The following is a 26270-nucleotide window of genomic DNA, read 5'->3' as shown; positions in this document are numbered from 1 at the left end:
GCTAGCAGGCAGACAACTGTATAAACCATAAATGGACACAACATCTTCATATTATCTCATGAAACACATGCCTCGCTATTTATATTTTTGTTTGCAGCCAAAAATTTCACATATAGAGCCTAAAAAAAACCCTCAATGTTTACAATAAAAGTCTTTCCCAACCTGTTAAAAATGAAAGATATAAAGCATTAGAGCAGAGAGACACTGCCAACAACTACTGGAGTTCAGACTGAATTGCATCTCGCCAGCCCCACAACAGATAAAGAAAATACCTCTTTCAGAGCCCAAGGAATTACACTGGTGTTAAGGACAAGACACTTCTATCCTAGAAGAGCTCAAGAGCTTCAGAGAACAAAACCCAGTGAAATAAAGGCATCCTTCCCCTCTAACCAGCCCCGCAGGTACCGGCAGTAGGGGAAACCTGACTACTGCCGCGCCAAAAAAGGATGAGCGTTGAAGGATGTACCACTTGCAGCTTCAACAAGCACCACACTAGAAATAATAGCTAAGCAAAAAGATACTTGCCTTTCCAGAAGTGTTACACAAATACACTGCACCAGCACCTAAATGCTACTGTATTGCTGCATTACAAAACTTCCAAAGATTAGGGAGATAAATGGCAGATTATTTAGAAAAATACATTTTTATATGCTTTTATCACAAAATAATTTCTCACGTTGAAATTCCATCATAATGTAAAATCATTTTGAATGGCGATATATACGTATATATACTGATATTTTTTATATATATATATTTTTATATTTTTATGTATCAGTATATTGATCCATTTAGAAGGATCTTCTTGGGTTAGAGAACCATGCCGTTCAGCAGAACCTCAGCGTGGAGGTCTCCTTCCTCTGGAAACTCTACCTGCTTCCAACACAAGCCAAGATGAACCCCCACTTCTTAGCCTTGCTTATCACAGACCCCACACACGCATCCAAACAAACATTTAATCACTTAGAAAGTGACAATACCTGCTTTGTATTTCCCTAGATAAAAAAAAATATTAGGGACAATTTATATAAATGAATGTCACCACATTATTTTTTAATACTAGGTCAAAGAATATCTTGATGATTTCAGGTGTTTTTCCTGTAGTCTTAAGAGCTTTGAAGTTATCTGGCAGGAGTTAATACAGCTTGAGTGCAAAGTCAAATTTAAGTCCAGTAGTGCTAGAAGGTATAATAATGTCATTATTGATATTCTCTTTCTCCGTCTTACAGAGGAATATGGACAAAGAAAAAAGAATAATTTTAAAGCCTTCTCGCAGAAAACTTTTTGGCAAACAACCAGATTCAAGTAAAGTTTTCCAGTGTTCCCAACGCAATTTTATTACATTTCACAAAAGTTATTGCACGCCTGCTCCCAGTGACCCTTCAGTACAAAAACCTGAGCTTTCCTACTCATAGGATAGATACTCCTCAAGATTAAAATGACCTATAAAAAACAGCTCTGGCTGGTCAGAAGCCAAATACCATTTTTAAACTTTTTAGGTAAAGCATACCTTTTAATGAGCTGGAGTTTAAATAGCTAATTATCCCATTTTTCTTCTTTGTCTCGTATTCTTTAAGTGACACTACAACTCAGCTTTTCTCAAGCATCTGAAAAGGAATAAAGTTATTTTTGGAAGTCCATATTCTTCCTGTACCATGCGCACCTACCCCTGCAGCTGCTGATACCTGTCAGCCATGGTTTCTTCTGCTATAACTCTGATTTCCGAAACGTAAATCACCAAGGCTTCCACACAAGCCCATCCTTGTTCTTTTAAAATCTTCCTGAAATGAAGGAGACCCTCAACTAACTGCAAAACGCGTGCGAGTTTTGGCCTCTGGCTTGCCACTTCAGCTTGCACCTCCTTCCCGTTTTCCATCTGCAGATGAAATCATTTCCCCAAAGAGAATCATCTTTTCTGCGATAAATGAAAGTCAGCCCTCAGCAGCAATAACTGCAGCCTCATCTGAAAAAAAAAAAAAAAAGCAGCGGCTCATGACTAGATTTAGGTTCACATTAAGTAAGAAATGATGCCATGTGTTAACCGTTTCCTCTCAGAGTTCAGCATCTGAAATAGCTTAGTACATCACTCAACCTATATATTTTAGAGATTTGATCTGAAGAGCCAGACCATACAGGTAGCTTCTACTCCCTTAAAATCCTACAAATTTAGTTTATTTTCAGAGCAGAACTATGCAAAAGCTTGTAAAGCCCACCAGAAAGCATCTTTCTACTCCCTGGTCCATGCAGTTGCCATGTACTTGGCCCTGATATCCACAGACCACAAGCTGACGCATTGCTGGTAGTAACCTATACGTTCTCTCTATATATAGCTTAGTTCACACAAAGAATAGATCTTAAAGAATTCAGAATTGTGCCATTAAGTATAAAAGGGAAAGGAATATTAAACCTGTACTACTGGATCTGCTCAGTTACCTTAAGAAAACCCCAAACCAAACAAAACCAAACACCAAAACAGGATGAATCCCATTTTAAACAAGACTTTCAGCAACTAGTTTATGAAAAAAAAAAACCAGTCTTTTTCCTCTACAGGCCATGTTTATAAAAGATATTCATCCCACAGATTATGATAATTTACAAGCAAGGGCACAAATAGCACGTTGCATTTAAACTAACCACAAAACAGTACATTCAATCTCAAAATTAAGCTATCACGTAAGTGCCACAACACACGAGTGGCTTTTAAACTTGAAGAAGTGTTCTGAATGCATCAGGATATGAAACTAAAAACAAAAGCCTTCTTACAATCCAAAAAGTACTAAAAAATCCCTTGAATTATAGACGACAGCTTTACTAAAAATAATCATTGTGAGCTACCTGACAACATAAGCCTTATAGTTCTTTGAAAACGTTAATATTGAGAAGAGAAGCAAAACAAAACGGGGGGGAAAACTATCCAAGTTCTTTATAATGCATGTCATCAAAATATTACAAGACTGACATTTCACTTATATTGATATTCTAAAACTATAAGGGACAGCTTGTTTGAAATACCACCAGTATTATTATATATTTATTATATATTCGACCAATGTTAGCACACTTAGTACCTTTAGCATTAATCTCCCCACTGCAGCTTGTCTTTTTGTCCACTTAGCCCTAACAGGGGCAAAGCTTCCTATGCAAATCTTGTTTTTTTCCCCAATTTTTCTCTTGTTTCTGAATTTTGTAGCTGCGGCTCTCACGAGGACACAGAGCTGGAATCAACAGCTACTGTAATTGTTCACGATATACCTGAAATAAGCTGTGGATTTCACATGAAGGACGAAGAAAACTAAATGCTTATCCTGGCATCACTGAACATTTTTAACAGGGAAGGCAAGAACTGGACGGACTATAGAGACAAGGTTCTTTTGGAGAATTAGAGATCTTTTTAATAAACAGAGGTGCAGTACGGCAACGTGGAGGAAGTTTCCACCTCCACTGCTCATCTAGGAGCAAGAATACATGAGGAAGTCAAGCTGCATTTTGAAAAATGGAAGCGAGACACTAATTAACGAAGTAACTAGGTTGCTGCCCTCTGCAAGATGGGAGGTACTGTTACCAAGACTCACTTTGTAATTGCTCAGTTAAAACTGAAGCATCAGAATATCACAGAGAAACAGTATTGAAACAAAAAATAGCAGCAAAATGAAAAATTCCTCTGTGTGCATGGTGTTTGTTTTCACAGGCAAAGAGCTACGAATGTCCGGTGAGAGAACAGTGCTAACATCCAAACACAACATTTATAGAAGACAAACGCTTGACCAAGCCAGGACTGGACCTTTCAATGGGTCTATGGGAACTACAAGCCCTGGTTGAGCTAAATTCAGCTTCTCCTTAAGGTCATCAAGTTATTGCTTTTCTTGACCAAAGTCTGCAGAAATTCAGTGACATTCAGTGACCGGCCTCAGGGAATTGATGCATCTATGAGGGAAGCCACATGTCATAATTCACCTTTTTAAAATGAAACAAGCAGTAAATGATCAAGTATTTACAGCAGAGGCTGTGACAGCACATCACCTAATAAATATGTATTTTAGGTTGCCTCTAACATCCTCTGGGTTATTTAGAGCTGGTTTATTGGGGTTCATACACCCTTTGATAATGGTACATCACCGAGAAAGACTAGGAGGAAAGCATCCTGACTTCCAAACCATAACTCCATACAGCCACCTAGCACGATGCAGGACAAGCAGCACCTACAGATAAGGAACCAGATGACAAAAATACACATCGACTTTGCATTTCCCTTGAATCTTCCCAGCTTTGGGCAAAAGGCAGAACAACACAGCAGCTCAGATGACATTCTTGCACTTGGGTAACAGCTTCCACCATAACCAGCCAAGCTCGAGCTTGGCACAAAATAGCATAGTGGAGGGATGTAACTGTTGAGCAAATAAAATTCAAAAGCACACTCTGGAAAATAATTCTTTTTTTTTTAATTTTTTTTTTTAAATCACTATATTAGTCCAATAAGGTAAGAATTACGGTTACTGAGGTAACAGCCTAAGTCTCACCATATTCTCCGAAAAAAACATCTCATCTGGGGGTTGGAGATCTGGTTTCTTTAGAGATCAAGCAACAAAAATAGAAACATTAGCTAGACTGGCAGTGGAATGATTTCCATGCTTCAGTAGGCACAAATTAAACCTGAGCATATACAATTCAAACTAGCACAATGTATTTGCTTTTTCTCTTCCATTCAGAGCATCTTGCACTTCCATGTGTCTTCCCTGTCTTTAAAAGGACTATTTTTTCATGCAGAATAAGAGGTGGGGGGTGAGCTTCCCACTTTTTTCCATTGGCAGGCATGATTTTTCATAGAATACAACATCGCTACGAAAAAGAAATTCTGACCTGATCAGTCCTCAAAAAGGAAAGATTAAAGCAAATGGAAAACAAATGGTCCTCAAGCACACAGCTCAGGCAGTCTGCACCGTTAGAGGTCAAGTGTCCTCAGATGGTTTAAGAAATTAGATGAGAGACAGCAACAGCAAAATATTCAACATCTCAAAGATAATTCCACATCCGGCGTAGAAACATCATGGGGAGAAAGAGAAGCTGTTTTAAGCCAGGTCTGCAGAACTGCTCCTTTGACATCTGTTCCTGCATTTACCACAGGCCAGCTCACAAAGCAGCTCCGGTGACAGCGCTTGCCCTAATTGCAGTCAGCAGATAATCATACTTCTCCTGAAACGGTCAGCTGCTTCGAGTGGTGCCAAATGCAAAATGAGAAAAAGCTCTTTTCCATCTCTTGTATTCATTTTCTTCGAAATCTGCTACAAATCTAAGGCCGTCCCTAGGATATTTTGGGTTTGAACATTTCAAAAGTGATTATTCTAATTATTCAGTGACTATTAGCTTCAGTTGCAGGGCTATTCCAGAAAAAGTCATCAGGCCCTCTCACATTTTACTTTCCACCATGTGCCATTCTGTCCCTCCCATTTTTTCTTTTCCTCATTCAAGGGGAAGCAGAGGCACCTCTTCCCCACAAAACATACAGTGATCTCTGTATCTCCGCACAAAAAACCATTAATTCCACCTGACACAGGAGATGAAATACAGACATCCCTCCAAAAACTGCAGTACACATGGGTTTTAAGCTTCCTTCCTTGTAAAGAATATTAGCAGTATATTTTAGATACTTTCTTTGCTAGCATAAAGATGCCATCAACAACAGAAAAAGACAGCTCTGCATTTAACAAATCTGCAGTAAATAACTGATTATAAACATAATCCTTAAGTATTTTGAAGCTTTTGTTTAATTATTGTTATGACTTTTAAATGATAGAGCAAACAAACAGCTTCCATAAGCTTGAAATGATTTCTAGACCGTGTTTTCTATCACCAAACATCCTAGAACAAGGGCTTGTTACAGCAAATAAGATCCTCATAACATTCACCTGTTTCTGTAGGGGACCTTTCATTTGATCCAATCCCTATAAACAAACTATTTCCACAAGCAGACCACAGTTTCCAAAACGTTGCCCCAACTCTTACTATTATATCAGGTATACTGAACTTCGGTGTATAGTGATGAGAAAGATGAGCACACAGTGGGCTTCACTTTGACCATGAGCTCACCCAAAACCAAGCAAGGGCCACTGGGCTTCTCTCCACCCCAGCACATCTCCCCAGTCTCGCACCCTGGAGCTGACACAGAGCAGGACCTGTATTTAGGACAAAACACGACACCAGCCTGACATCCCTGCCCTTGGAAGGGGATAGGACACAGCCAAGGTCAGCCGGGTGTTATCTAAAGAAACTGAAATGCAATGCTGATTATAGTCAAACAGGCTCAGATAACACAGCTGGTTTCATTTCTACCTTTTATTTACATGAAGGACAACTGAGATAGGAACCACAGGCACTCCACACTATCTAGAGCTAACTGGTTTTCCACAAGCACATCATCACCAAGACAATATATGGCTTTTTCCCTTATACTAAAACCTGATTTATAAGAATCCAACATCAGTGATAAAAGAGAAACCATACTTTTTGCCACTTTTAAATATGATGTAAGATTACAAACCTCCGCCTAAAGTCACCAGACCTCAAGACAAAAGCACCTTCCACGATCCTAGCCAAAAAAGTTACACTATTTACTTTTCTCAAGTTATTAAATTTTTTATTCATATTCAGCAACATCATAAATACTTCAGCTGAAATATTTTCAGTCCTGTGCATGCATCTTGTCTATCTTTTTCATACTCAGAGGACTTATTTCAAAGTGCTCACCTGCCCAGCATACCTAGAAGTTTCACCAGAATCGTTCTACTTAAAGCAGAAGTTAGGTGAGCGGGACCGTAAACCATTTTAACCAAATGCTTTCAGATTACTATGAAATATTCAGCTGGCACAAGGCCAGCACAACTCTCCACATCAGAGAAAAAGGTCAGGTAAATCCAATAAGGAGTATTTAAAAAGACAAGTCAACAAAAATTAGTTCAATTTTCTCGCTGGAGGCAAAGCAAGGTCATTCTGAAACAGGGAGGTGGGGAGAAAGAGGGGATGCAGTAATAAAATAAAATAATTTAAAAAAACAGAAGATTTAACCTATCAGTTTTTGCAATTACTTGCACTCTATTTCACTGGCAGAATTAGAAACATTAGGACAGCAGCGCTGGCCACAACAGGCAGCTGCCCGGGGCCATAACATAGAACAAGCCATCCTCTCTACCATCGCCGTGCAGCGACAACAGGTCCGTCCCGGAGCAGATGCTGCCTCTCAGCTCTCATCAGGCACACGAAGAAACGGTGCTTGTCCGATGCACTAAGAGCTCCTGAGATCAGCTGCCAGCACAAACACAGTTGACAGAAGGTACAGGGTGTGTTACTCCTGTGAATTTATAAATACACTAAGGAAAAATTAAAAATGCACTAAAAAGGAAATTATGAGACACATTGATCTCGCACAGAAGGGTTTTTAGGACTCATCTTAGTTGACTGGATGAATGCCAAGTTATTGCTAATCAACGTGCATTGTTTGGAGACTACTGAATTAGATCTCCTTATTTCTTTACTGCCACTGACATTTACACTCTGTCTGTATTTTTTTTGAGAGATGATATGATACAAAAATTTCTTCTATCTGTTCATAACTGTCCCGTCCTCATGTTCCCCCCCCCCATAAAACGCTGTAGCCGATACACCACATCCACCAATATATTGCATGCATGGGAATCACAGACCACGATTTGGATCAGAAACATGAGGATAGAAAACTTCCTTCTTATCTTATCCTCAGCCCAAAAGTCCCTTTCTACAGAAAAATGCATTTTAACCATCTTAGGATTATTATCCTTATCTATCCCTTGGCTGCAGGCAGAAAGCAATCTAAAGTTTCCCGGACATTTAAGGGCATCGATGTTTTTTAAGTTGTTAGTAGTATTTGGGGTCTGACAGACAGAGGGGAACCCATTTGTTGTGTTCTTGGTTGTCCTCACTGACTTTGCACTTGAGCCTCACGGATTTTCCACTTTTCCTTGAGTCTTTCCAATCAAGTCTGTGGTGAAACTCATCATCAGTTTGCCTTAAACAAGCATCCTTAACCCTAACCTTTAAAGAATAATCAGGTTCGAAAGACAAATTTTAAGAGAATGAGAAGTTTTTGTTCTTGCCTTTTAAAACATGTTCCTCTGAAACAGAGGTTTGGGGATTTTTTTTTTCTTTTTTTTAATGAAGAGTGAAACACAAGACCAAGTTATTCATCATCATACTCCATAACCCGCCACTTTGGGATTCCACCCCTATCAAAAGCCAGCCCAGGCTCTCAAGTTTTCATGAGGAATGTACCTCCTGCATCTCCATCTTCTAAACCTCTACCACTAAAGGGATTTCACAATTTTACCATCTAACCTATTCACATCCTCCATGGAAGTCTCCCTTATCTTTACCCCTGTATCACTTTAACCCCAGCCGCAGTCCTGAAATCAACTGGGTAGAAGCTTCAGCTTCAATAACCTAATATGCAGCAATGGATTTGACGGAATAAAGTTGCTCCCAGTGTCTACATACCAATATCTTTTTGATTGCTCAATTTATTTTCCAACGCCAATTATTAGCAGCTGTATTTTCATAACATTTCAAGGTTTCTTCTCTACTAAAGCCATAAGGTCATAATTTCTATCAAACGATGTTAATTTCTACAAAAGCAGTAAGTCTGCTACGGGAAAATAAAGAGTTCTCTCTGCACTATTTTGTCAAGTCAAAATTTAACTGAGCAAATACCAACTTCTCTAAACAATTAAAAAAGCACACTAGCATTCTGGTTTGAAATATATCAGGCTCCATTCATCATTAAAAATCAAATTTTAATTAAAAAACCAAGCCCTAAGGAAGTGTGCGTAAGGAAGAGGAAATTTCCCAGCTGAAGTTACCAAACAATCTAACTGAATATTTTTTCCTCCAAACTTCAGTCACATCTTTAGTCTAAGGACAACCTGTTCACCTCTAACACAAACCGTTGAAAACAAACTTCTACATTTTTTTAAAGAAAGAAAGTTTCAACATATTCAGTGCCATCCAGATGCTGTTAGATTTGCCAACTTCAGTACACCACTCTAGTGATTTAGGTAAATTACTGAAGCCTGAGCAGCAGTTTGTAATTGTAGCTGAGTTTATTCTTCAGGCACCCATCACAATTTGTTAGATAGAAAGAAAATCACATCCTTCCCGAAAGAGATTGGGCTTTGTCTGAGTACATAATTCAGTTTTATAATTTACATTTACAGTTAGCTATGGTGATTTAAGCAGGAAAAATCCTGTTTTGCCTGGATCCTTTAAATTCACTGCAATACTTACAGCTGTCGCATGAATGCCTACCTTCCCCAATAACTAATGTTATAGAAATAACGGTTTAGAAGTTGCTCGTCAAGGAAACATCCCACTAGTGGGCTGGGGGGTTAAATAAGTCTAATAAACACTTCCTGAGTGACTGCATGATCTCCTTGTCCTCATGTCCACGGTGTCATCCTTTCTGGCTCCTCTAAAAGACAATAGGAGATGGCACCTTCAGAAAACATAAGTCATCTCAGATCTTCTCTGAGAACGTGTACGCTTACCTCTGTTACCTGAAAAACAGAGTACATATTGGCATCATATTGTAAAATAAAATACATAAGCATAATTATCCCTCCAAAACGCCTTAGAGAACATATGGTGTGGAAATGAAACTGCCTTAAATCTATTAACTTGGCTATGCGATGAGATCAACAGAAGGGAGCATGAAAAAAATGTTTAAAAATATATTCAGTGTAGGATCACACAACTAAAGCACATTCATCATGCGGATAATGTAATGACACTAGGAAATGAGCTAAGCAAATCCAAGATTGAAGTTTCATTTTCTGAAGTGCATCTGTTTGGCTTATATCACCCTGAACCTCATCATTTAGCCATGCTGGTTTTCATCTCAGATGCAAAAGATGCAAGAACATAAATCAAAAAAGGCTTCTTTGATGAGCAGCCATGGAAAACACGCTTCTAATTTGTTTTTATAAATAAATAATATGGCTCCCAGCTGGTCCCTGCCACAGCCCTCCATGTGAGTATGCAACAGATGACATCTTGTTTCAGGCTGACCCTTACTAGTATGCCAGGTTTTGGGTTTTTTTGGGTGAAAGTGTGTCAATCTTCACTAGGGAAAGTTAAACCGGCTGGTTTTTCACTGAAGCAGAAGAGAAGCATTGGATCAAGACAACTAAATCAAGGGGGACAGCCTGTTCCTGCAGAGGAGGTAACATCCTCTGCCACGCTCCTTCCCTGGGATCATCCGGGCATTGCCTTCTGCGACTGGAAATGAGGAAAGCCAGACTTGAGCTGGGCTCACCACGATCCACTCAACTAGTCAACTAAAAAATTTCTAGAGATGCCAAGTAGTTTCTACATTTCATGTGCCAACAGTACAAACAACTGTCCAAAACGCTGGCTTGGGACTCAGGTACTCTGACTTTGGAGCAGGCAGGTGCAAAAAGGGTTGACTCCCTCCAGATGAGTCAACTGGAGGCCCATCACACCAACCACCAGAAAGCCTGTCAGGTTGAGAGGCCTACAAAGCAACCGATACAGAGATCTGAGAAAATTTCCAAAGGAAAGCATGTATTAGCTTGTCTCCTCCATGCCTAAGGACTCTGGTCACCAGTTCAGTTTTAAGGTGGATGACACAGATAGAAGATTACTAGACCAAGACCAACCAGAAGTTTTAGTCCCATAAGTTCTGCAGGCAAACCTCCACAGGAACACAAACGAGAGGAAAACCAAGCAAGACGCAGACATGCAGAAGCTTTAAAAATTAATATATGGAGATTTTCTGATCCATTCAAACTGATTTTTGAATTGACTCCACCAAAATTACCCAAGTTGATGACTACTTTGTACATCACACAATTTGACTCCAATGCGCTGACCTGGTTACCAATTTTGCCAAACTACAGGGTCTGCTACATCACACTCTCATCCCTTTTGGTACCCCTTTACCTCCCCATGGTTTTGCAGCTCCTATTGCTCCACACCACAACCAGAGCAAACCGAAGCACCCTTATATGCCAACACAAAGAATGTTAAATCAGATGAATATCAAAGCCACCAAATGTTGGCACTAATGCATCCAAAATTTTAATTCAGAGAAATACAAAGCCGAGCAGGTTAGCTAATGAGTTTACATAGAAATATGATGACATGAGAACTGTTTACTTGATCTCCTGTAACATGATATAAAACTTCAGTGTTTTTTCAGATTCATCTTGAGTACAGCCATTTCATGGGCTGGCTCGCTATGCTTTGCAAGGGTCTACAAGGAGGTGCTCTCCAAGGGGTGTCACCTGGTATTATTTTGCAAAGGATTCCCCTGTAACAAAGCTGCAACAAGAATTTTGCATAAGGATGTCTGCAACGCCTGCCATCTCTACCCTAGTGCAACCTCTCTCATCAGCTGCAGAATCACCTCTGGATGAAATTTTATCTCCCCACCCCACCCCCCACCCCTCCCCGCAAAAGCCAAAAAAAAAAATCCATGTCAACAACCAACGCTCTGGAAAGTTATGAAGTTTATTACTTATTTCAGAATTACCTCATTTAACATGATTTTTATCTTCCCTTGTGCCTGCACTTTCCAAGCCTGAACGGAAGTAAACAAACAACGGCCACCAGCGCCACAACACCATCCACCTTCCGACACCAATACCATACCTCTCTCAAGCTTTGAGGCTCGGTGCACCTCGACTCACTTGTTACACTCCATGGCAGAAGATGCTTGACCTACAGGATCTCTCTGATCCAGAGCAGGACGAACAATTGGTTTTATTTGCAATGGCAACAATCTGCTCCTGGCCCCCATCATCACCCTCCTCCTCCTCACCAGGTCGCCGGACTGCGTAGGCGCCGCAGGAACAGGCTGCACATATTTCAGCCACGGTGCTGGAAGCCCTGGGCTGACATGGGAGCTGCCCACGGACACCGGATTCTTTACGCATTTTCTGCATGCACACTGTAGGCAGCACCAGAAATACTGTCCACATGGAAAAACAGGAACGTATTTTAGTTCTGTGATAGGGAAGAGAATGTCTAGCTAAAGCCGGCTTTGTTCGAGGGCAGGAGTGTCCACTTCCTGCAATAGGGGTAATTCAGGAATGCTGATAAGTTTGTTTTACTTGCATAAATAACCTATGTTCAAGCTCAACCGCTTTATCTCAGCGAAGGATAAAGCCCTTGGTGATAATGCCCCAATATTTGTCTACTCGTTTATCAAGCAGGAGCCTTATTGCAAAGGCTAATTCAAGCAGAGATTAGATTTCACGTATGAAGGAATGGACAATAACATCATTTATTCTTCAAACAATAAATAAGATTAACACGAGTGCCGCTGCTGTGTTTTCACCTCGACAATGCCTTAAGCAAACAAAAAAAATCCCACCCCAGTACGGCCAAACTAACCTTCCCAAATGCTTCATCATATTTCATTGCGTAGACATCACCTCGATTCTCTCAGCCAACAGCAACTACAAATAGTCTGCAGGAAGCCACTAATTTCCTGAAAAGAGGGTTAACCGAGAATCATAGGAAACGAAGAAAATTAAAGCTGCATATCACATCTTGACTAGGCTAAGCATACTGTAGGAGGGAAAAAAAAAGTTGTTGGCAGCACTGAACATGATCAGAAATCTAAACCCATGCAAAATTACATAAGTCTATTAAAATCATTAAGACAGACCTAACACAAAGAACTACCTTTTGCAGCACACTTGTCTACAGAAAGCCACTGTCCATGCTCTGGTAGTGTTTTCACACGTAACTGCCTAAAGGCGACCATCTAAAATCTTAATTACAAGTAGAGCCAACTTAGTTGTAGGATATACCAAGCACCTTGCAAATTGCAGTACCTTGCAATTAAGTGCTCTCACCTAAAGGACTAATTCCAAAACGGAATAGCAAAAAAAGAACTCGGTAATGCAGTGAAATTTCACTTGCTCAACAGTCGTGCTGACAGATCAGAGACATGCAAAAAATCAACTCGGCGCTCTGTGGAAAACAATCCAAAACAAAAATGTGAAGCTTTGATGACTTTGTAAGAAAGTAGGAACCTTAGTTTTAAAATGTCCTAAATTGTCACAAAACATTGTGCAACAAAAGGAGAGGAGGGAGTGCATGAACAATGCGTCAACACCAGCCGACAAAAATAAGAAAAATTGCTTAAATGTACTTTTAAGTATTATAGCAGCCCTCCAAAACTCCAGGGATTGCACGATATAGATGCAGAATAAGGAGGTGATATGAAAACCGTAACAGCTCTGTGCTGCAGACTCTGTCACGCACATGAAATAACCAAGAAGTGGGTGAAGGAAAGAAACATGTACGCGATGTGGCAGCAAAAGAGGAACCAGAGTGATACGGTATTTAAAATGTCACTGTCCAAATAAAAACTGAGGGGGCTAAATCCAACAGAGACGGGGGAGGGGTGGAATGAAAACGTAAAACTCATTTCTTGAGCACTTATCTCATTTGGTGGAGCAGATTCCCTCTGATCAGGGAAAGGCAACCTTGCCCTGCCCCAACCTGCCAGGACACTGCAGAAAAAAATCATTATTTTTATACAACTGTGTTGCTCTTCTCTTGCATCCTAATACATCCTTACTGAATTAACTTTGTATTTTTTATCCGTACCTCTAAGGCTCTTCCTTGTGTATCACTTAAGATCACTATCAGGAGGTCAACTCCTCTGCCAGCTCAGGATGCCGATCTCCACTTGCAAATCATTAAGAAAAAAAAAAAACATCACCTGCATGATTTTCCAAGACTCTCCCATCACACATTCGAAAGAGAGAATATGAAAATAATGTATAAATATTTAGAGGCTACCTCAAGCTTTTCTCTCCCTTAGACAACACCTACAAAACAGAACTACCCCACAGCCAAGGCTGTAGTTGTGCCAAGACTCTGCACCAACCTATAGATTTTTGTCACCCTCCTTGACAGGCCCTGCGGATCCATCTGAAATGATGAAGTTGTTTGCAATAAATTCTCCTGCAAGACACCTGGGGCACACAGGCAATACAATAAATAAGTAGAAGCCTACAAATACCATATAGTACTGTAAACCATTTATAAAATAATATTAGAAACCTACAAAACATTGACAATGCATTTCAGTCGGAAAAAATCCCTACAACGAGGAGTAGAGCTCACAAGCAGGAGGTTCGTGCATCAAGCCACTGGTGACATATCCTGCAGACTGATGTCCTCTCCTAGGTCCAGCTGCATCCTTCCCTGCTGACCGCACCATCCTAAACTCCTCCTGGTGGAACTGTGCACACTTCTTGCTCTAAATAAATAAGCTTACGACAAAAAAAAAAAAAAAAACAAACACTATTTCAAAGGTTTAAAGATAATTTGATGTAACAAAAAAGGAGGGAGAAGCATTTATATTTTTAGTTTTAGCAGAAGAACGAAGGAGAGGAGGGCAGGAGCCTCCGCTGGCATCACAGCCCTGAGCAAAGCGCACCTCTACCTATATCCTCATACAAAATAAAACTGAAAATTCCCTTCCTAGCCTAAGAATTTCCTGACACACTAAATCCCCAAATATCAGCTCTAAAAAGTGAAAAAAATGCTCCAATTGTATCACTGATCTCAAAGGGCCTTTTCCAACCCATCCTCAGTTCAGCTAGACCCTCTGGACTAAGCATAAGTCTTGTTCAAAGCAGCAAGAAGAAACTCTTCTCACCCTCAGGATGAGTTAATCGAGTTGATCACGAATTCCCTTGAGATTTGGGCACATCTTGCTGTCTTCTGCACAGCGAGAGATCCGAGGACCAGAAAATCAACCTTCACTCAAGGAAGGCCCTGGTTCAGCTCTGGCTTGAAAGCATGGGCTGCTCCTTTGATGCCCTGCCAGAAGTGGCCTCCAGCGAGGAAGCCTGGAATGAGTCACACCACCGGCAGAAGGAATTTGCCAATCTGGACTGAAAAGCACAGATGAAACTCGGGATTTTTCTCCCTGCTCTGCCATCTCTACTTCTGCACAGCAATTCTGGGTAATTGCATCCTGCCAGGCAGGCAGTCCAGCAAAGGAGAAGCAAAAATACACAGCAGAAACATGAAGGGTCTGCCACCCAAGGCTTTTTTCCTAAAAGGAGAAAAACTGAGACAAGGGAGTGTTAAGGGACTGAAACCATCATCTGGTACGAGCACCATAAAAGCTTTTTTTTTTTTTTTTTTTTTTAAACTGACTTGCATGAACTCCAGTTGGCATGGGAGTTTATTGCTTTCCACACCTGCAGAGCTACGAGCCAACAGCTCATACTGCTTCTGCATCACCTCTTTAAATACTGTGTCCTCTGAGTTAGTTCATACATAAATCCAGGAAATAGGACCTTTTAAACTCATAGGACAGCTTCAAGAAAAAGAAGTTTGGCCCCAGTTCACTCTCCAACTAGGGATAAAACACATCCAAAATTGATCAATTTTACATTTACAGAAGATGCAAGGGGCAAAGTAGTCTTTTTATGAAAATATAACATCTTGAGTATTAAAGACGGAAAATTATCGCACAATTCCTTTTTCACAGAAAATCCATCTCACTCAACAGTTGGGAGCAAGGCATTTCTTTGCTTCATTCACTGTCACAACCTAATACTATGCAAAAACAAATTAAAGAGGAAAAACAGTAGTAATATCTCCTCTGTCTTTTCCATTCAATTTGGCAATTCTGGTAATAAAACTACTAAGTCAACATGTTCTTTACTTAAATCATACCGAAACTCCTTAACATCTGCTATAGCTGCTGACCTTGCTCTGCACCAGAGCATTTGAAATCTCACTCCATGCCTCTTTCTTGGCGGTTGTTGGTTATTTTTTTTTTTTTTTAATCTATCCAGCCCAACCACTAATTTAAAGGAAACTGTGCTGGATGCTCTAATTGACCCCGTTCTCTTCCTTCCCCAGTTTGTCTCTGTAATTAGCCCTTCCCAGCTCAGCCTAGCAAAGGGAATCAGAAACAAGACCTTTCTGAGCCACACCCTGCAGACCACAGCAACCGCCTTGTATTGTTTTTTGCCCAAAAAATCAACATACGCTGCAGCATTAACTGCTGCAGGACAAAAACAAGGTTAAAAAACAAAAAAAAAAAAAAAAGAGGCAAGAACAAATGCATCCTTACCCTTTTCAGGCATGTTACAATGAATGATGCAGCTAACCCAAAAGCAAATTTCACCTGCCACACTAATCCCTCAAGCATACTTTGTAACATGAGCAAAATACTTGTTTTCCTCAAAATAATATACAGTTGCACAGCTGTCCACACTAAAATCACCTACCCAAGACTTGTACTGCTGTGTATCTCAGCACGCACACAAAACGCAGAGAATAATTCAGTTCTGCACTAAGGCACCAGAAGGTCCCACACCTTGTTTCTTGAGAAATTAGCAGGCATGCAGAGAATGAGGAAAGGGAACGCATTAAAAAAATAGTCTTATCAGCAAGCAAATGCCACCAAAGAAAATGTATTTCCCTACTCAGCTCTACAATAGGTGATGATTCCTACAGGTGACCAGAGCTGGGGTTATTTTTAGGCACTTGGGAGTAAAAAAAAACAACAAAACAACCACACACAGAACAAAACAAAAAAACCTATTAAAAAAACAAACAAGCCCAACAAAAAAAAAAAAAAAAAAAAAAAAAACACAACACCACCAAGAAAACCCCAACCAGTTTAGGTCCAGATTTGCAGAGCTGCTGAGTACTGGAAGTGCAGAATGAAGTAACGAGTCCTCAGCAATGCCAGCAAAAACACACAGCGTTGTCAAAGCCTGTAGGTCTAACCTGGCCCTCCCCACATCCTCCTTGCCACCATGGCACCTTCTGTCTTGGTCTTCACGTAAGAATGATAATACTGCCTAACGCAACGATCCAAAACCAAACCAGATGATTTTTTTCAGTCAGTTTTGAGCTTCGTTTCCTTCCATTTCACTTCTCCCATCTCTAAGTCCCAAGAGCATCCATCTCAAGAGGCTTTTCCTGAAGAAGGTGCCCACCAGGAGAAGCACACCAAAGTCTACAAAGCACGATACTGGTGTGCACCAAGACCTAACTCACTAATTTCTGCTCAATTTTCACACTTGACTTAGCAGCTTTACACTTATTTTGCACCCCACAAAGCTTTTTTGTTGCATGGAGCTTAGAAACCAAAACAGTTGCATTTTTTGATGATTAATTAGCATTACCAGCTGCGACTGAAGTTTTCCTCTTCAAATCCATCAGCGGCCATTTGCTAAATATTATCTTGGTGTTTCAGAACTACAGCTCCCCGAAGCACAGAAATACACATACTTCCATAACAATCAGGAATTTTGACATTTATGCATTTACAAAATTAAATTGCAGCTGGCAGGAGTCTCACTAATAACGGCAGCATCTGAACCTGTAATGAACCTTCACCTAAGGAAAATTGTTCAAGTTTTTTGAATGCTTGCCCCCCCCACCCCCTGAAGACCATACCTGAAAGAAAACTATGTAGATTAATGCTCCCAGAAAAGAGCATAAAAGACAGTTGATCCAGTCCTACAAAAATAAAAAACCCTCTTCACGGTGCAGAGGATAGTCCATGCTCAAGTAAAAATAACTTCTAAATAACACAGAAAAACTGCACCTAAAACATTTTAAAGCCATGTCTGCAAGTTTAAATTTCTTTTTTTTTCCTGGAAAGATATATTCTCTCAAGGATTTAATTTTTACTAAAAATACACACAACACAAGAGAGAAGGTTGCAATCTCCCCACCACGCAGCCTGAATCACAAATATCAACACTGCACTACTTTTAAACTGAGTCTTTAAATGAGTTTTGCATGCATCTGAAAACAGTTCGTGTTTAGTACTGGGGATCTCACGCTGAGGCCATTCACTAGACTCCAACAACTGCATAAAACTTCTCATTCAGCTTTTACTCCTCAAGTTTCACATCTTCCTGGACAAAACAGAAATGAAAGCAGTGTTCAAGTAGGACAGCTGCACCGCAGAGAAGTAAACCAGAGGAGGAAACCCCTAAAGTTGCTAAAAACCCAGCCAGCAAATGCTGCAGGCGAAATTCACACCTGCCTTCAACAAGAACAAAATACACGAAAATACGCAGGCAGGTTTTTTTTCCCTTGTTTTAGTTTTCAGATCTTCCTTCTTTCCAGCAAAGACTTTTAAGGTGAGAGTATGAATTCTCAATGCCACAGACGTAGACCTTGGTGCTTGCCTTTTTCTCTATTTCATTTTCCTTCCCCCATCCACTGAAGGTGCTTTATTTATTTAAATTTTATTTTTATGTTTATTTTAACTTTCCCCTCATATTTACTGTATTGCTCACCACCACCGAATAGTGATGGCTATTCGGTATTTAAATCACATGCATGGAGGGAAAGGAATAGGAACAGCACATGTAGTAGAGCTGAACAACAATTTGTTTGAAGGCAGTCCTGCAGCTCCCCTCCTGTAATTGAAAAGGGATTTGACCCTGAAACAACGCATGTGAGTCCATGTCTCTTCCAAAGAGTGGCAGCAAATGTGGCGGGGCAAGCAACGGCCAACTGCTGCTCAGTCATCTTCCTTGCCACCACATTGCTTAGAGGTACATTTTCAGGCTTCCAAGAAGAAATATTACTGCTGATACTTACTAATGCTAATAAATTCCTTAATTAAATCACTGCAGACTGCAGTGAAATCAGAGATGTATCTGGAGAAGTGCAACTACACTTTGAAACGGGTCCTGTGCTTTTGACAAGTCAAGATGCACTTGGCAATCACTGGAGTCAAAGAAGGTTATGCCACAGCGAGCAGAAAAAGGCGGTTTTTGTTTATAAAATCATACCTGCAGACTCCTCAGTTGCTTTTAGTTAGTTCATTCTGTTCATAGTTGAGAAATACTCTTAAGATTCCTTGTTATCTGCTGCAGGCACCTCAAACCTGACCTCTGCTCTGCATTGTCCTCCTATCTCCTTGCTTAACTTCCAGGCATGGTGAAGTGCCTCCGGATAAGATTATCCGAGGCGATGGCCACAGCGAACAAGCCTGCTCTTCTGACATGAAACGCAAGAGCCCGCCTGCACAGATTATTTATGCAATGGTCTTGCCATGAAGGATAAAAAGTGTAGCACGTGTCCTTGTTGCTCGTGCCCTTGTTGCTCACTGAGACGTTTCACCTCGCCTTGCAGATGAGGTGGCCCAAGTCCAGACCAAGTCACCTGTCCACTGCATCTCTCTTCAGCAAGCCCTTCCCGCTGCGGGGCTGTATTTTACTTTTCTGATGAAAAGAAGCAGAAGAAACAGTGGCTCTGCTTTTAAACAACGTCTGTCCAATTGCCTTCGCCGAGTAGGAGTTGTTCAGCCATCCTTACCACCACAAGCAGCATCAAAACCCACACTAATCATCCCACTTTTACTGAGCAACTGGTGAACTAAGGAGCAGGAACAGGCTCTCCTGTGCTTACTTTTCCCAAAGAAACCCCCAGAAGAGTTATCTACCGACATAACCTCCCTGTTCCAAAACATACTCATTCTGAAATCTTAAGAAGTTAGTTGACATCTTTTAAATCAAGAGCTACATTTCTAATTATCTACTGCATTCAATTATTTATTTATTTTTGCCCAATTGCACCACATTCCTTAACAATTAAATCATTTACTAATTCCTCCCAGAGGGAGGTTGTCCTATGCACCCAACAAGCATAAACCAACCTAACAGTTCTTAGACAAGTACTGCAAAAGTTAAAATGTCAATATTTTTGAGAATTTTACTTCTACCTGAGTATTCATGTAAAGTATGAAAAGACAGTAGACTGACGGAAGTCCTCTAAAGTAAATATTTTCAGTCAACTTGTTTTCAGTTCATCCCTCAAAACCAACCGTGCAGATGCCGAATACAATAAAAGAATTCTTGGCGGTCTATCAAAAACATTCATAGTCTGAGTTGGTTTTAAAGCTCAGATTTTTCAAAGTTGTATCTATATGGATTGGACACCCCACTTCCATTAATGCTTGACCATGATCTATCATATCCAGGATCATATACCTTTTTAAAGGTCATGTTTTACAAGTAATAGAAGATAGTCATAAGAATTTTGATTAAAAACCAGCACAGAGGCTGTCAGATTACTAGTGTTTAGTGGATAAAAGCAGAGACCAAAGAGGCATTCAAATGAGGAGTAATTCTACCGCTGGTTCAAGGTCACTTGGAGGTATACCAGAAGCAATTCAAGGTGGAGATATCAGTAAAGAAGATTCAAATCTGATATTGAAACCAACATATTTTTGCCATTTTTACATTAACAGAGGTTGTAACTGAAGTAGCAGCATAAGAAAAATCAGTGTTTACATATCCAGTATGTTCACTTGCATCCTAAATAAAATGTTAACTATCAGAAAGTAAAAATATTGAATAGCAGCAAATTACACACTGAATGCAGTATTTCTGTGCATTACTGTGTATTTTAAAACACTTTTCCTCTGCTACTGTACGTGGCATCCAAGGGGGGCAAATCACCGCTCTATTCCCCATTGGTCCCAAGAGATATTTGCAGTAACTCCTACAAGTTGTAGGACGGAAACCAAGATGAGGTCTTAAGAGAAGCTGAGCACCCAGTTTGAACCTTGGAAGATGCCAGGGTTGAAAGGGCCTGATCCAGCCCTCCCTTTGATGCAGGCAACTTTAGACCACTTACACCTACAGCCAGCCTATTCCTAGGAATCTTTGACATCCACAGGGACTTCATAAACTTTCTTTGGGACCTGGAAGAGACAATCTAAATGCACACCAGAACCCAACAGAGAGAGGAAGGCAGACCACGGCAGAGCTACGCCCACATCTTGCTTTAAGTCAGGCACAAACGCTGCAAAACAAGCAATAACTCAGTAGCCGTGCGAGACCAGAACTTGGATGAGATGCAGCTGGCTGCATCCTGTATGCTTATCTTACATCAACAGCGAGAAGATGCAGCCAATAGGACCCTATCAATGTTCCTGGTGGAGGATGGAGAACCGTAGCTCGAAGGGTTGGATCCAAGCGCACCCCACCTTGTGTCGGGGGCATCCTTGGCACACCATGGGCTTTCAACTCCTAGGACTCACCTCCCTTGATGGACGATGGGCTTGGCAGAAGACCTAGCTCCGTCTCTTCACAAGGCTCTTAGTGAAACTCTAAAAAGCGCTGACAGGAAACACCAGTAGAGCCTGAAACAGCAACTCGCAGCTTCACTTCACAGAGCTGGTGCCAAGCCATGCCATGGGATGGCATGGATGGCCAAAGGTGTATAAAAAATGCAAGAAACAGGTGCCTCATCCCCCTCAAAAGGGATGTCCACCCACTTCTGAAGAGAAACTGCAATGCAAGATTTCAACGGCAGAAAGGAATCAAGGGAGTAACGATAATCCTTAAATCTACAGGTATTTGTTATTTCATCTTGCCTAGAAAAATGGCACACGACCATTTCACCTCCAAGTATTTCCATCAAAACGCTGAAGGGCCACCCACTGGCCAGCTTCGGGCTGATTATCAGCAAATCGACCAAGGCGAGAGCTATCCCTGTTCCCTTCCCAAGATTAACTTCAGTCAGGTCAGACCTTCTTTCAACAGAAGCCTGATACCAGATCAGCTTAATGAAATCCTTGAAATACAGTGTGAAGTGGCAGTTTAACACACTTGCAAGCAGAAGGATGTGCTCCATGAAGGACCGTCACAGATCACGTATAATTTTGTTCTCCTTGGATACTTTCTACCCAACGCAGCTCAAACCATTCCCCTTCCCTTCTTGCAACCTGCAAACCACGGGTGGAAGACCGATGTGAGACATCTAAAGCCATGAGGAACCCGGTCTGACCTCAAAGCCGACCCTGCTCAGAGCAGGATTTTGGATTAAGTGACCCACCAAGGTCCCTTTCAACCTAAACGATTCTATGGTACTCCATCAGACAAAAGCGATGCAAAGGAAAAAAATTACCTAGAAGCAGCAATACACAACTGGGTAGCATTAAAATAACGGGGGGTTTGTTAAAATGAAAAGCATTTGTGGCAAAGACATACAGTTCTTACTTCACATGTAAGACTTTTCCATAGGTACCTGTCATAGGATTCCTCCCCACAGAAAAAAAAAAACCACCAAACGCTACCACGATGACTAGCAGAGCCGTAATTCTTAACAATATTCTAAAAACAGATACAAAAATTAGTCCAGTTCCCAAAAACACTGTTCAACATGCTTCCCTTCTGAATTTTTGTATTTTCTGAGGTCATATGGTTTGTTGAGTTTGTTTTTAAATGTTTAACGCCCAAGACACAGAAGTTAAGACATCAATGTAATTACAGGAGTGAGATGCACATCCCATCATGGCATTCAACCTGCAAAACACGGTAGCAAGATTTAACATTGAAAAGTCATCTAGCGAAAACAAGGACTATGCCATTTCCCTTTGTTCCTGTTATTATCCATTATCTGGCAAGTTTCACATGTTCAGTTTACATATTCTCAATCCTCAACGCCTGTGCCTTCACCCATAGACCCAAAGTCATGGAAAAATTTGGCCTGTGTGAAGAAAAATAAAGGGCCATAAAAATAACCTAAATTCTGACGTCCTGTAGACATCCCACCAGAAACATTTCATCCTTACAATTCAGTAAGGAACCCAAGCCTAAGCTTTGTGGTAACACCAGCCATCTAACCTGCAAACACGGCGTAATATTTTTGCAGCAGGAAGCCCAAACAATTAACCCGCTTCTTCCCAGAGCCAGGAACTACCCAGACACCACCAAAATCTCCGATGGTACTACTTTTGTCCAAAGGAATGCTAGAGAAAGTCTCAAATTTGCAAACTTAAGCTGCGATCCTTTAAATATTTATGCTCATGTTTACTTTTTAGAGAAGGGAGAAATCCCATTCACTCAAGAGGATGTTAAGCAAATGTAGGCACACAGAACCCAGGCTTGAGAAAATAAGACGCTCTTTTTAACCTCAACACAAAAAAACCCCGTCTTCTAAAGCCCAAAACGGCACCCAGCCCAACTTGGGGAGCCAGCCGCCAGGACCAGGCTGGGAGCTTCATACACTACGTAACGAACGTGCCCTCAACCTCGGTGCGACACGAGAGCAAAGCAACCCGTCTAAAACCGACGGGGTGCCTTCCCGCAGACAGCAGCTCTTCTCAGGCACTCAGTCTGCCTTCAGACTTCTCGAGTGTTTCACGTGCAAGTGGGACTGCAATCCCATTTCATTTATATAAACCAGCAGGACATGGGAATTTCTGAAACAGAGTTTGACCACCTAAGATGCTTCAAGTGGCTCAATGACCTTGTTTTCTCCCCGATAAATGTATTTTTAAAGGAATCATATCCAAAAGTTCCATGGTTTGGAGCAAGAACTAGAAATTGGCAGCAAATGGCCATGCTATGCCCACCAAAAACAACCACCCCAAAAGGCTTTAGAAACTCTCGGATCGCATTCGCTCGCAATTTTGCTAAACTTGAGGTATTTAAGGGTTCAGGACTAGGTGGTGTGCTTGGTCCTGAGGCTGTAATGGTGAGCCCCGGTCTTCCTCACCAGCTGCACGTGGGGCCAGGTTGCAAAACCAGTGGTGAGACCAGCACCATCCTCCTGCTCCCAATACTCCCCCTGTTGACTTGCAAGCGAAGAGGAGGAGCAATCCACTCTTCCACCCAGACCTGGATGAAGTCCTTCCCGAAATCAAGAGGCGTACACAGGCAATTAGGATTTCTACTACAGCCCTACCTCAAAATGAGCTAAATTAAGGTTGCGCAGGTAACCTCAGGTTTCACATTTCTCTAGCGCCTGACCTCACATGCTTCACATTCTCAGAGGTTTTCTTGCAAACGTGATGAACGCTCACTAAACTCACCATGAACATCCTAGATAAACATAATTTCAGCATGAAACATTTAGATGGTTAGATTTTCCTAGCAGAAGTTTGCTAGTCTGAGTTTCAGCTGGCATACCTGAGTCCCAGTGTTTGTGGAAGCTATTGCAACAGCAGATGTCATGTCGGCCATTTGATACCTTTACATCTTACAATGCAGCTTCCCCACCCAAAGAAAAGAAAAAAGGTAAAAATGTGAACTTTGTAGATCATAACTGGAGCTGCGGATGCACAGAAGAAATAACTGTGAGGTATGCTCTGCAAAGCTGAGCCTACATTTTAATATTTTTTTTTTTAAATAAAGGGAATCAGGGTATTCAAATAAAGCTTTTTTCAGATGTTCCAGAGGTGCCACTGATGGCCTTTCGATAAAGATGAAATATCTCTAAAGCCATCCTGATTTATATATTGATCGCATTAAATAAATAAGTAGATATAAAGTTGCATCACCATCAATAGAACAGGAAATAAAAGCTTATTAGTCATGTGCCAGGGCTGCTGAATTACCTTCCCTACCATCAGCAGCCAGACCGACAGCTTCCAAAATGATCTTGGGGACGAAAAATCACAGCCAGCAGTGAGAATGAAGGCTGGGAGAGCCTTCACAATGGAAAAATACAAAGAAAATCCCCTTAATTTCATTTAAAAAACGTTTAAGGTGTGAGAAAAGCCACCGAAATGGATCAGTTTACTCAAAGATGTAGGGGAAATCATGATTGCTGCGTGACTCAAGGACAACGGTCTGAAGAGAAGATGCTCTTCAGCGATAACACAGCCTCTCTGACCCCAGCAGGAGCTTGCTGGTGCCCGTGGTTAAGCTCAGCTTGGTTAGGTCGCGCTTCAGCATTCACAGCCCACCACTGCTGCATCCACGCGTGTCTCGTCAGGAGAGACGAGGAGAAGACAACAGTCCCCCGGGAAAAGAGTCGGGAAAACGCTCAAGCCGGCCAGAAACCCATTTCTCCAACTAATAACCTATTTACGAAGCAATTTATTAAAGCGCTTCATTATCAATTTAGCAAAGCGCCACACTGTTTTTTCTCCCCGTAACAGCGCTCTCCTCCTTCCTTTGCCGCTACGCGATTTTTTTTTTTTTTTTTTAATACGCCGATGGGCAGGGTAACGCACGCTGCAGCAAGGGATGTGAAAGCCATGATTTCTGCTGAGCTCACACTCCCGACTTTATTAATCTCAGCTTGATTTCAGGATACGAAAACACAAATGGAGGAGGAGGAAGCCGATCTATAAGCAGAAGGGCAGCAAAACACCCGGCTCTGAACTTACAGCAGGTTCTACCATGAGTCACGTCGGAGGTTTTTTGGGGGGGGGGGGGTGGGGATAAAGCAAAGGCTGTTTCAGCTACATTTAGGAAAATTCCAGAAGGAATAACCGACTGTTTTAATCTTCGGAGGTGCAGCGCTGCCGTCAAGGTCCGGCATGCTGGGGAGCAAGCTGCCGCGGAGCCGAACGCTGCATTAAAAACCAGAAATACCTCGTTATGACGGGTGGGAATGGCCAACGCTGCTCGCGCTCCGCGGCGTAACGGGCTGCTCCGCTGCCAACGCCGCCCGCCACCCGGTCCCGTCGCGACGCCCATCGCCGCGGCGTCGTGGGCGCGCGGATGCCGCCAGCCCACGGACCCACTGGTGACACTGGGGGAGGTAAAAGCTCTCCCCCCCCCGAGCCGGTTTTTTTCCACGCCCTGCGCGCCCAACCCACCTCCGGACGGGTGCGAAGGACGGCGTGCCGGCACCGGGGGACGCAGCGCCGGCCGCCACGCGTGGGGGAGTCCCCGCGGGGCCCGCGGGCGCGAGCCGCCCCGCATCGCGCGCCCGCTGCTTCCCCCCAGGCGGGGCCGGTCACGCATGGGGCGAAGTTCGCGTGGGCCCGGCCGCCTTCACCCGTCGCGGGACGGCGGGGCCCCCACGCCACCGGCGGGACTCGCCCTCCTCCGCCGAACAAAGGCTCCCGCCGGCACCGGGCGATGGTCCGCGTCGCGCCAAGCGGGCTCGCCTCACGCCGGAGCCGGGAAGGCGGCGACGCCGCTCCGCGGGAGCCGCGCCCGCCGCTGCCCCCTCAGCCGCGCGGACACCCCCGGAGGCCCCCCCCCAGCTCCGCTCCGCCGCCGCCGCTCACCTGAGTGCCGGGCCGCGGCGCGGCGCGGCCCCCGCCCTCCCTCCCGCCGCGGGGCTCGCGCGGGGCGCTGCTGAGGGGGCGCCACGCAGGAACAGGCGCTCGCGCCGCCACCGCCCGGGCGCTACCCGACTGCCCCGCGCGCACCCGCAGCCACCGCCCGCGCGCCACCAGAGGGGAGGGGAAGGGAGGGGGCAGGCAGGCACGCGCCCTGCCCCGCCCCTCCTCTCGGGCCACG

General features: G+C 42.5%; 1 protein-coding gene across 8 annotated transcripts in view; it reads right to left on the bottom strand.

Annotated features, from left to right (window-relative positions):
• Positions 1 to 26098, bottom strand: part of MYO9A (myosin IXA) — a 192851-nt gene extending 166753 nt beyond the window's left edge. For all 8 annotated transcript variants that reach the window (XM_075432172.1, XM_075432164.1, XM_075432167.1 and 5 more), the window contains exon 1: positions 26036 to 26098. The gene's annotated coding sequence lies outside the window, so the exon portion shown is untranslated. The remainder of the gene's footprint in view (positions 1 to 26035) is intronic.
• Between the last annotated feature and the right edge of the window lie 172 nt (positions 26099 to 26270).

The sequence above is a fragment of the Opisthocomus hoazin genome, chromosome 10, assembly GCF_030867145.1.
Source record: "Opisthocomus hoazin isolate bOpiHoa1 chromosome 10, bOpiHoa1.hap1, whole genome shotgun sequence".
In the NCBI taxonomy this organism is placed as follows: Eukaryota; Metazoa; Chordata; class Aves; order Opisthocomiformes; family Opisthocomidae; genus Opisthocomus; species Opisthocomus hoazin.
Note: the sequence above shows the minus strand (reverse complement) of the source record. Positions and strands in the feature narration are given on the sequence as shown.